At 40.0% G+C, this 13,196-nt stretch overlaps 1 long non-coding RNA gene across 1 annotated transcript in view; it reads left to right on the top strand.

Moving 5' to 3' along the window:
• The window catches only part of LOC119617663, a 49,550-nt gene extending 38,582 nt beyond the window's left edge, over window positions 1-10,968 (top strand). Inside the window, exons 3-4 of the long non-coding RNA XR_005234019.1 lie at window positions 7,935-8,007; window positions 10,093-10,968. This is a non-coding gene — a long non-coding RNA (uncharacterized LOC119617663). The remainder of the gene's footprint in view (window positions 1-7,934; window positions 8,008-10,092) is intronic.
• The last annotated feature ends 2,228 nt before the right edge of the window (window positions 10,969-13,196 follow it).

The raw sequence follows: 13,196 nt of genomic DNA on the forward strand, positions 1-13,196 counted from the left end.
TTATAAAATTTTGATATAAGGATTTTTCAGGAATATTTTTTCTTCAATCTGATTTTCAGGCCAGTTTTTCAGAAGTGTAAAAATAGACACAAATTCATGCCATGGTTTCATTTAGCAACAGGTTTATATTTCATTTACTTCAGGATGCTAAATGCCATGTTGAACAGTGGTGATTCTGTTGGAGGTTAGAGATATTACATGTGATGCATTCAAACAATGCAAAAGTTAAGTTTACTGATCACTTTTCGGGTTAGACTGAACTGAAAATCAATACTACATCATCACTGACTCAAATGTGACTTAAAAAATCAAATAAACTAAAAATTGCCTCATCAACATCAAGCAGTGGTGCAACAAGAACCAAAATAAGGTTTTTTGGTTGGAAATCTTTGCATTTGCACAAATGGGAAAACAATAAATAAGTTTCTAAGAGGATCAATTGCTTATAATCATAATTTTGAGTTATTAACTCAAAAAGATGACAGGGCTGCAACTGTTGGAGATGAGTTGATCAATCAAAATTGTGGGAAAATTGTGAGGCAGATTTTCTGTGCATGTTTGTGATTTAGTGACCTTCAAGCTTTGTGATCATGTTCTGTAGGGCTAGTTTTTGAAAAAATTACAGCTTATTGTCATTTGCACAGCTTGCAAAATTGCATTCTTGGCCTTGCACATTATTTTTTGGACAGGATTGTGACTTTGACTCATGTGTAGCAATTGAGAACCCCTGCAAACATCACAAGACTTTCTGGAGACACTCTCACATATGCAGTTTGCCTATTAGTTTCGGCCTGAGATACTAATTTAAGTGAAATTACATCAGCACTGATAACCACTAGCACCCTGTTCATACAACATCTAGTAGATGCAACAGATTTTGATGCCTTTAAAAAAACAAAACAAAAAACAGATTGGCCCATCTATTTATTAAAACCACTAGACAAAGTGTTCACTTTGCACATTTTAGTGACGCCGGCTTACAGTTTTCCTTGAAAAAAGCTGTTGCAACAAATAGCCCCTTTTACACACACAGACCCCCCCCCCCCACACACACACACACACACTGAGGTGTTTACGCAACAAACTTTTTTGTCTGTCTCTTTTCTTCCTCGTTATTCACTGAACCCAAGGATAAGATGAGGAGAAGAGCATCACTTTTAGTGTGAACCACTCAAATACTGCATACTTCAACCATTACAAAAAAAAAGAGGGAATCAATTTTAGTTGTGATAGACAAAGCAGATCATTTGGGAACAACCAAGGTAAATGTGCCATGCAACAATGCTGCCCTCAAAAACCACAGACAGGCTAACCTTGGTCAGAACACCATGGTAACAGGGATTATAGAGCTAAAAGTGATGATTCTAGCCCAGTTTGAGAAACTCAAAACCTAAAATACTTTTGATTACAAAGACCCGCAGATAAGAAAAAAAAAAAAAAATCAATCGGAAGCTCAGCAAAGGTTTGTCCAGTGCATCAATCCCTCATCAGTAGATTGACTAGCTTTTCTAATTCTCCCACTTTCCCTCTCAGGTACATGATGTGACATGTATTGGGCCTGTGCTCAAAAAGCCCGGGTGTCATGGTAGCTACATGATGGCTTTTTCCTGCTACAAAACTCGTTCATCATTGAAGGGGGCCTGTTGGGTTTTTATCTCTGCCTGGCTTACTTTGAAGCACTTGATCCTTCATCATGTCTGCCATTTGGGGCTCACTATATCACGGAGGAGGTCACAGGTAGGGCAACATCACTGGCTGCTCTTTCGCTTCCAAAAAAGATTCATTTTGGCCTGCCTAGACTTCACATCCCTTTCAGCTGTAGATAAATAGAGAAATGTAAGGAAAGATTGGCAGAAAATGGGAGTGAGTGAGAGGGGGCAGACAGACAGACGGGGACAGGCAGAGCTGAATCAATTAAGGCACATCAAATCAAGAATTCATGCACGCTGAATGTGACAAATACTGGCTGAGGCGAATAAAGCTGTCAAGGCCTTGACATAACTTACTCCCCCATCAGCCTCTTCAAGATTGTCATCATCATTATGTATCTCTCTATCCTGCTCACTCTCCATTTTCTATAAGGAGGGTAAGTAATTTAATAAAAGTCATCCATACAAGCTTATCAAATAATCAGATATATGACATTTGATTAAGTATTGTGTGAAGCCAAGCAATTATTCAAAACTGAAGCCTCTACCCTAAAATCTAAACTGCTGAAGCTACATTACAGAGCTGAGCCAAACCCATGACTTAAATATGTACACACTTCCAACGTATGTTTTAGTATTGCCTTTAATTGACATTATAGAACTTCTGAAGTGAGGTTCTGTGGAAAGGTTGTGAACAATTTATATCTGATTTATTATAGATCACTCTTTAAATGATCACAGTTTGAAAAAATAGTTTAAGTATGACTGGATTGATAAGATAATGGCTAATTTGAATGGAACCAAGACAAAAGTAGATTGCTGCCATCTTAAAACAACTTCACTCAAAAATTTCACAATGGCACATGCAAATGTAATTTTATAAACCTTTACACTGCAATCAGTTTCTCATTACACGGTTATTTATCTACAAATTTTACGGTTATTTGGGAGCGGTAACTGCAGCAGCTGCAGCTAACTGTGGCACTTCTGGTGCAACCTGAGAGTGGGTAAATTTTTATATTTTTGCAAAAATAACAAAGAAATGCAAAATTGATGGCAGTATAATGGTTTTGTGTGAACTGCTGGGAGTTGTTTTAACATTAACGTTGTTTTAAGAATAGCCTTGGCCACAATGGGACTAGCTATTAATTTGTCAAACCAGTCTGAATTAATCTATATTTCTCCAAACTGAGGCTGCTTAAAGAACTATCTGCAGCAGTTAAGATATTAATTGTTTATAAGCCTTCCATAGAAACAACACTAAAGATAATCTGAACTATCTCTTTAATTCTGTCTAGTTATTTCCCCAAGAGGCATAAAATTGTGACTTCCTTATATTTTTTAGCTCAATCTTCCAGCAAGTCAAGCTATCTCTAGTAAAAGCAAGTTTCATGGCAGCTCCACAGCCATCTTCGGCTCTTGGTGGAACACACTGAATCACAAAAGCATGTAAAACAAAAATCCTGCGTAAAAAAGGTAGGATACAATAAATCAGTGCAGGCACTCAGATCCCAGGAAACTCCTGAACTCAAAGTATCACCCATTCCAACATTTGTGGGAGTAATCGGCCCCTTTGTGCCCCCTATCTCCCCTTACTCCTTCAGGTCATCCTGGTGTCGTCAGCTGGCGCGAGCATATGTCTGACATCGCCATCTCCCTGTCTGTTCCGCTCCTTCCTTCCCTCTTTGTGTGCTGTCCAACCCCCAACACTCGTGTCACTGTTGGTGTCACTTGTGTCGACCGCTGCCCACGTAAACATGCTGCGACCACTTGATATGTTTGTCCGGGGATTTAGGGATGATCACTACCATGTTTTGAGAGAGGAACATCTGGTGGGGGGAAAAGGTTACAGTATAAGGATACCACCAGAGCCAGAGCTCTGCGCAGAATTCCTTCCATCAGATAAATCAAGCCAGCAAGTCACAGCAGAGAAGGAGGGGCGGCGAAGGGATGAGAGGTTCGGAGGAGAGAGGAGAGGGACATTAACTCAATCCTGTCTGAGAGGAACGGAGTGCTTTGTAAAAGATGGTCTTCTTTGTAAAGGCCATTTTTCTGTTGGTATCACTCAGTCTCACTTTAAAAAAATCTGTTAACCCAATTTTCAAAAACATGGCATTTGACATTTTGCCATGCTATTTCTATACACATATTCTGCATATGAGTATGTAGAAGAAGTTTTTGACGTCTGCTTGTATCTACAGTTTTGACCAGTCCTGTTGTGGTGGGCTTTGATTTCTATACACACAACTCTCATGCAAAGAGGAAAAATGCAAAGCACATTTGTCTAAATATAATCTCAAGACCACAAGCTAAATTTTGAATTATAATTAAGCTTTTTATTTTACTTTCTATATGTCTGATTTTCCACAGTGATCGCCACACAGTATATTCTGTCCAAGCCCTGAAATTTAATATTTGACCATCTCCTGGCAGCACTGGAAGCCTCAAAATACTGAACATTACCCCTGGAAGCAAAATCTTCTTAGATAGATAACTATGCTAAGATTTTGTTTTAGTTGGATAGTTAAGCATGTGTTAAATTTTATTTTCTAATATATAATAGATAATTAAAATAAATGAAAAAATAAATAAACATATTTACATTGTTCTCCTACTGTTATGAGAGATAGTCAGAAAAATGACAATATTTTTCACTAGAAGGAATTAGATTAATTATTGATTAGCAGATAGCATTCAGCAGACACGTAATCAGCTGCAGCAACAAATTGCCTTCTCAATATTAAGAACTTCACTCTTGTACTTCCAAACTGTTTTAAACACAAAAATCCCCCACTAGCCTCATTTGATAGCATTAAAATTATGGATTCCTTGTTTGACCTTTTCTACAAGCCTCCACTGACCGTCATAATATCTTTTCATCCATCTTTGTCTCTCCTTCCTACTATCCCTTCTTTCTCATCAAATAGAGGAAACATTGGATTGTGGCAGGGATGAGTAAAGCACATGTCAGGAGACGTAAAGGGCTTCTGTGGTGGCCTACGAGATGAAGCTGTCAGAGGAAATGCTGTCAGCGCGACACCCGGGTATCAAGGGCATCTTTGTGTCTGCTCCTCCTCTGTGTCTGTCCTCTGTTGCCTTGCTTAATTACAGAGCCTGTATGCTACTGCTACTATTGTCAGGGGCTTGACATAGCTACACTGTTGGCATGCACAGAGCCAAGTTTTGACACTGCCCTGCAGACTGAGCTATGTTGTTGTTGTTGTGACGTGCTGTTGATGGCTTGTGTACAGAGGCCAGTGAGTCAGGATCAAGAAGAGGACCACCATATTTAAATGACTTTTTTCTTAAAAATGGATTTTATGTTTATGTGCTTCAACACAAGAGGTACGTGACGGATGAAGGCATAGTACCTCACACCCCAGACTGACCAGGAAGTAGTTGACAGCTCTCAGTGCCCTGGCCTGCCGCTAATTTCTCCACTTCCTTCCTGCTAGCCTAACTTAGCATCAATCACCTCTCTCCACTCAAAGCGCTAGTGCAAACCAATTTCCTTAATGTTGATTGCATTGTAAACCAACTCTCCTCGCCTGCTCTGGCTCGTGTTCCATTTTGGTCACTTATTCTTTCTTGCTTTCCTTCTACAGCTCCCTCTTCACTTGATGAATCAATGATTCAGCTCTTAAAAGCTAAAAAACGTCTTACTTTTGTTTAATGTCATGCAATCTTAAGGAACAAAGCATAAAATTAAAATTTTAAAGGTAAAAATAGGGGTCATTTAACCTCCTTTTATTTGATAACAGTAGCTGCAGTGTTTTTACTAGTACATTATTTAGCTCTATCTGTGCAGGGAGCTCAGTGAAGGAGTGAGAGGAGATTCCAGCTTCCTGCTGAGGCATGAGAAATTCCCTACATGCCTCTCAAGTTTTAGAGTTACCATCAACACAAGGGGATGTTAGCTATTTCTCACCTTCACTGAATCTGTACGCCCAGCCTGCATCTGAGGCCAGGAACTATGCCAGACCATATGCTTTTACATGTGTCCTTTTAACTCTGTCTCCAAGGCAAAGTCAAGGGGGTGCCCTCACTGACAGGATTCCTCCCACTTTAGCAATCCAAGTGATCAAAAGTGATAACAAGAGCTTCTCCTTAACTTTTTTTAACTTGATCTTACAATTGAGTGCCTAACTGCATAGCATAACTTCCTCCACTGAGATTGTGCCAGTGCAGCAAGCAGACTAACTTCTTTGTATACCTCAGAGTGAGAAGAGTTATGCTTGAATACAGCTACTATCAGCTCTCACCTCATCAATTTTATTTCAGAAATCTTTAGGATCCAGTGCCAAAATTTTGCTTCTCCATACCCTTTCACATGCTACAGGTCCTCCCACTGACAGTGGAAGAATTAGCACCACATATGTCTACAAGACTTTTCAAAACCTAAACATGTGCGTTGCAAATATTGTGTAATTATCATTTATGATGAGACTGAAGCTCTACATGAAAAACAAGTATACACACCCGCCCACCCACCCACATGCACACATACATATATATATATATATATATGCATGTATGTATCAGAATTATTTGAACTATTTTCTAAATGTGACACCATGCATTCAATTTATGCCTTTGATTTGGTTTGTCTGCTTTTATCTTCTCTGTATGAGCTCCATCAAGTCTTGAGCTCCAGTGGCAGGCCTTTCCCAGTGGGGAAATTGATGAAGTGCAGCGGCCTGGGGGGGCCCACGGAGAAGTAGTCCCCTTCTGGGACTTTCTTCTGGTGCTCTGAACACACCACAGCCATACAGGATACATCAGTCAATCTGCTGCAAGCAGACACATACAGGCCTTGCGCCGGGCAGCATAAGGGCTGCATGGCCAGAAAGAAACTGTAGCTGCTTTAACTCGTGTCCTAATGGCTGGTACAGAGTGTGTCATGTTTCAGCCTCGCTCCAGGGCCCACCACTGACATGCTGCTACATTATGTTAGCCTGTGTTTTAGTTGGCTCTGTTTGCTAAAGTGTAGTGGGATAGGAAGTGAGTGGGGGGATGTGGGGTGGGGGTACAACTGAAGGCCCTGCAGGAGGGCTTCTCCAACACAAACACTAAGGGGCTCATGCTTGGTCTACTTTGCTACACACAAACTGTTGCTACACTACTACACACAGTCCAAACCACAGATGGAGCAATTTTCTCAATGTGTTTGGGAGTTTTAGGGGTATGGTGGGAAATTGTGGTGTAAATGTCAACAAGTTCAGCTTCCAAAATCATCCCGGGCAAATCGTCTTTGCGTGTAACCTATAACTTTTTAAGGGGATGTGAGCTCAAATGCTGCATGGTATTGGATGGCATGTGTTTCACTTCAGACTGATGGATGGCTCAAATTGCTATGACCTGGATGCCCCAGCTTCCAATTCATGGCTGCTAGCATGGTCACTGCTTATACAACCGCTGACACTGAACAGTCTGGGGTTGCCTTGACTGGCGACATAGTCTGAAGGATTCCCAGAGAAAGCCCCTGGTGCACACACACACACACACACACACACATACACATGCTTTGCTGCTGACACACACATAAGCATGAAAAGTGGGGATTGGGTTGCTCTGACAAATTACCTACATCCCGACGCTCTGGTGTCTCAGCATTGGAGAAACTCGATTGCCCTGCAGGAGGTGGGTGGTTAAGTGGAAGGTCAGGAAATTGAGTTGAGAGGGCATCTAAAGCCCACACTTTCTCTGCTTAAGGCAAAAGGCTGGAGAACTTTAACACATTTAATCTAAGTTTCTTCATCTAGTCACCACAACCTGATCACGTACAGTATTTGTGCTAGGCCCTCAGAATATGTGTGCCCACACACATGTTTATGTGTGTGTGGGCATACATTTGTAGAGCCAGTGAAGGCCAGCGTTCCAGACAGCAGGGAAAGGATTAGGGGTCTGGAATGCAAGACACTCCTTGACCCCACTTCGACCTTTGAGGCTAAATCCCTTGCCCATATCTGTCCCTCATGGGTCATGATCCAATTGGTCGCCCCTTTAGAATGCTGACCTCCTGGGCACCTTGTCACTCAGTCTGCTTGAAATGTCTCTATTCACTGACCGTGGAGCCTAAGCTAGCTTTACTGGATACCAACTGCTGGAGTTTAGTTGTAGACTTGGTCATCAAAGCACAAAGGAAATATTTTAAAACAAGAATTCAGACATTTTTATTAATGCAATGCTACTTATAAAAGAAAAATATCACTCTTGTTCTGCCTTTAAGGTGTCCATGTACACCTAAAACATAAATGAAGTGATTCCCTTTTTCCTATTTTGAAGGGCTTTCCATTTGCAAGCGTGTTGGCCAAGAGTGACATTAATGGAGGTGGAGAGGAACACATCAGAGCGGTGGGTGAGTGGCAGTGACACTGAGCAGCAGCAAAGAGCCTCGTACAGCAGGCAGGCAGAGGCTCTCTTTCTCTTTCATTTCAGTCACACATGACATGTCTGACTAGTGAGATGAGAGACAGATGGGTGCCCCGCTTGCTACTAAGGTCCCCTGAATAAAATATCACACTTCTGATTAATTTATATTTCATCTGCATTGGGAAAGCATTATTGTTTTAAGTTGTTATTCAGTGTAATCCATTGTTTGTACACTTCCTTTTTTAGTACATTATATTTGTAAACAATAAATCACTGATATAATAAAAACTGATGAAATAAAGTTCCTAAACTCTTTCATTGTATTCTTAACATTTTTTAAACAATAGTAAATATGTAAATGGCTTTGTTTTCATTTTAAAGCAAAATAATCTACTTATCACTTAATCGACTAATCAGTTTTTAAACTCAAGCTTTGCAGTTTTTGCACTTATTGCAAGTCTTGTAGTGCAGAGACCCTTTTAGTGCTTCAAAGGTCAATACTCCTGAGATTGTGTAAGCAAATATCTGTATAACAAAAATAAGAAAAAAATTTTTTGTCCCATCACTAATCACTTTTTGGATGTATATAAATGTTAATGAACAGCTCAGCAGTAACAAAATAAAATATTATTTTAGCTCATTTTTCCCAATTATTCTGCTCCATATGTTTAGCACACACATGTCGATAAACCTTTATAAACACGGTAATACTTTAACAGGTGCTTTTTGACTGCTTGAAATTTTCATTATTGTAGATTGAAGCACAGGCCATGCTGTATGTAGAAACCTTTTTATCTCATTGTATGTAACTGTGCAGTGATTGGTCCAGACACCAAAAGTGTCCATTAGTTTGTCTTTAACACAGGGCTGCACTACTGCTGACCGCCATTAGAAAAATTCACAAAACAATAAAATGTTGAATAAAGATCCTAGTCAGAACTAGATTTTAAACCTAATTCTAAAGATGGATGTTATTGGAAGCCAAGGCTTTATTAATTTTAATAAAGGTAGAAAGATAATGAAAATTGGATTCTTCTACCAACAGTTAGTATCTCACCCATCGATACATGTTATTGCTAAGAAGTTCTTAAGTGACTTAGGCTACCCTTTCTTTAGAACTCTTTCCAGTTCAAATAGGTTTAATAAATGCGCTGTTGAGGTTCTGCTTAACACACGTATTTTGTTTTGCGTACCAACTCTTGATGCACTCGCTGCTCTTATGCTGCTCTTAACTAGCACACTGGTGGCTGTTGGGTTATAGATTTGGCTGCAGTTCTAATTATCTGAAATCACTGCAAAAAAAAGTCAGTTGAGTTAACAAAAAATTTAAATGATAACTTCACTGCAGTTTCTTAATTTTATATACTTTTGTGTCTTACTCAGTCTTAATATAATATTACTCTCTTATGTTTATAGATTTTAACTTTGCCTGGTGTTGTGATGTTGATGCTGATGGTTTATGGCAGGAGAAAATATGATATTATTCAGGCATTATTGCAGGTCAGCAACAGCAATGAAAAATTTTGGTGTAGCCAAAATAAGGACGTTACTCATTCTGGTCATATTGATGTCAGACAGGTCTGCTGGTTCTGCATTACTGCCAGAATCCACAGCCAAATGTTAGGGTTATCTGCAGTCAAATGAACATAAAATTCAATTAGGATGGGTGTAGAAAGAGAAAAAAGAGATTTAGGAGAGGAGGAGAGAATGACACGGTCAGTGATTTCACCAGGAACCTGTTATGAATTTGTGGGAGTAAGAATGGGAGGATAGAAGGATAAAAACAGGAAAGTAGTAACAGACCCATCAACTGTTTGAATAGAAAATCAGAGTATGTTTAAACTGAAATGTCATAGCTCTAATGCAACTAAAACCATTATTTTATTTTATTGGCTTAATATTTAAAGACCTCTTTAAATAATCTAAAATAATAAACAACTCTAAAAAATACATTTTGACTTGTTCTTTTGTTATGTGTCATATTGGCTTCACAAAATTACATGAACAAGAGCGTGTTTGCAAAAACAAAAAGCATGTTCTCAGAGTGCTTTTGTGTGAATTTGTTTGACAGGGGCAAAGAAGCAGCTGTGAAGAGCCTGGAAGCCCCACCCCCACCTCACTTCGCCCCTCACCTGTGTCACCTCTGCCCGCCAGGGCCATCAAAGGTGCGTCAGTTGTCTTCTTTGGCACCTTCTCACCTGTGGCGCTGCACTACTCCTTGCTGGTTAACGTGCCTCCACCATCACCAACCTCTCCCACATCTTGTTCCTGAAGGCATCTGTCACTCACCTGTCACTTTTTTCATCAGCTTCTAGTTTCCTCCCACTTTCTCACAATGGCCTCGGTGAAGGTGGGAATGAAAGCACTGGAGCGAAAGTGGTGACCATTATGTCCTAGTTCCAGGTTAAGTCGGTGACGAGGATGATGCATCCAGGAAGAGGTGACTGACAGCCATGTTCTCCTTTGGATGCACTTAAGAATTTATTGGAAAAAACATTTAGTTTTCACTTGTAATAAAAAACGTTTATTTGTGCTCATATCTTGGATGAAAAGATGACAAAAAACTATCCTGGAGCTGAAATTTGCTGTCAGCCTGTCCATGAGTGCAACTTAAATTATTTTGCAAAGACAGAACTTATTCTTCATCACGATTAAAAAGCCAAACTAACAAAGTTTATTGTAGTCTGCAATTTTTAAAGTGCAAAACACATTTTAACAGCAACACAAAATAGTTTCAAAGATTTTAAAGTCTGCAAAGTCAAAGAAAACTCTGGACAAAAAAAATACATATTTTCCTTTTTGATGTACGTGCACAAAAATCCACATGCACAAATTGCTCCTACATTTAAAGTTGTACATTACTGTAAAGTAAAACTTGTTAATGAAGTTATGAGAGAAATTTTCAGTTTGAAAATGTTAAAGAAAATAAAAAGTTTTGTAATGAAAATAAAAAAAGTTTCAGTGTTTTTAAATGAGCATGTGAGAGTTTTCTCCTTATCCTTCTTCTCTTTCTTATGCAAGAAAAACAATTTTCAGTTTCTTTTTCTGTACCAAGCAAAGCCTAACTAAGACAAACAAATACTTGCACACATAAATGTTTTATACCCCTCCTGGCTATAAGCAAATACCTAATTTTCTGAAATTTGTAGGTAGCCAGTGGGTGTTTGACCTGTCTTTCTACTATGAGAAAAGTGATCAAAGCAGGGCTATCTCAAGAGTTAAAAACATAATCGACAAAAAATTTGCTTTCACTAAGCCTAAACTGCACAAGTCAGTTTCAAACTACTGACAACATTGTTCAAATTCCAGCCCTGGTATTGTGTGGAGAAAGACCCCAAAGGTAAATTCATGACTGAGAGGCTTTACTGAAAACTAACATTGCTTTAGGTAGAGAGAAGGAGAGGATTGTTACTTTTTTTAACTCCCGAGGAAAAGAAAAAGTAAATTCTTTTGGGATCCCCTCACCACAGCAAATCCCTTCAGTAAAACAGTGGCATCCACAGACCAGATATGAGAACTTCTTAAGATATTGGTTAAATAACACTCAGTCCAGCTCTCTGTGCCCAGGCACTAAATCCACCCTGCTGACAGCCGAACAGTGATTTTATTCAACATTTCCTCTCAAGATGCACACACATGCAAGGAGGAAGAAAATAAAATAGATAGGGAAAAAAAGAGCCTTTGGCTGTGGCCCAAACTCTGGCCATATCAGTTAGGCATTGCTGCCACGTGGCATATGGTACAAGACAAACTGTCAGCTTTTTTCCCTCTTGTCTGTGTTTGCTAAGAGATGACAGGAGCAAGAGCACGTTTGTGTCCCGGCAGCAGGCATCAGGCAGGCTTAGCAGTGATTTGGGGGGAAAAGGGGAGAAAGGCAGAGCATCTTGCTGTGGCGAGCAGGGATGTGTCTGCATGGCTGAGCGTGGGGTGGGGGGCTAAGAGAGTAGCTGCGGGGGACAGCACGGTGCCTGTGATTGTGAGGAAACTGCAAATTGATCAAATTGTGGAGGCAAGACTTTGGGCCGATTATCTGGGTCATGTCAATGTCTCTCTGGTCTCCGGTTGGTCACAGAGGCAAGTAAAGTGTGCATGTTTTCTTTCTGTAAAGAATCTAAGCTTTAAGAGTCAAAAGTGAAATTTTTGTACTTGTGTGTCCAGTCAAAACTTGCATGCACATGTTGTGTACACTTAGCCTGTGCAACAAATAGATGAAACAAACACCAAACACAGTCTCCATTAGCACCTGAATGATGCTTCTCAACAATTTGTTTTGAAGTTGAATCTGAGGTCAAATCCTGCACATCATCGGTCTTAAGTCATTATGACCTTTATTTGTCAAACTTTAAAATATTTTTCATTTTTCTGAGCAGGATTCAGAAACTACTTTAGGGCCAAGTTACCATTTCCTTATATGCAATCCGACATGCACGAGTCACAATGTTCCCCTATCAGCAGTGATCACAGAGCCAAGCCTCTATCAAAGCTGACTTCAGCAGAGCATATCGTGGCTATTAGCCTAGCATGGTGCATGATCTCCGTCTTGTCTTGTTGCTGAGGGTGCTGTCCTATGCAGTTTAGGAACACATGCGTGAGGGAGGGCGTCGTCATCACTTGTCACCACGCTTCTGTCATAGTCCTCAGATTTTCAGTGTGTCCCTGCGGTTCCTGTCACTCTGGTTGGCTGCAAACAGCTGGTCACCAGAACCATTACCATTCTACCAGCTACAAATAGGTTTATCCAGGATTAAACCTAACATAGACCAGCTTTTGATTTTATTTTTATGACATTGTATTATTTTGCAAGATGTAAATATCTGTTCATATTTATGTGTATATATAGGGTGTTTATGCCAGCTAATATCGAACAGGTTTAACTAAAGCAGCTCCTGAGTTCAGAGACGGAACAACCCAATTCCTTGTAAATCAGCAGTGCTGATATTAGCTGTTGAAGGCTAAATGGCCATTATGAATCCTCAACACTCTAACATGTTGTGACCTGCCTCCTCTGGTGAGGTATGTGGCGCTGTGTGTGGGAAATATACACACACACACACACACATATAGATTCCTAGATGCTCACTGCTCCGTGTGTGGGCCATGTTTGCCACCACTTAGTGACAGGTCAGACTACCATAGTATGATCAAACAGAAGCCACAACTCTCTAGAGTTCCCAC

This window comes from Kryptolebias marmoratus, linkage group LG14 (genome assembly GCF_001649575.2).
Source record: "Kryptolebias marmoratus isolate JLee-2015 linkage group LG14, ASM164957v2, whole genome shotgun sequence".
NCBI lineage: Eukaryota > Metazoa > Chordata > Actinopteri > Cyprinodontiformes > Rivulidae > Kryptolebias > Kryptolebias marmoratus.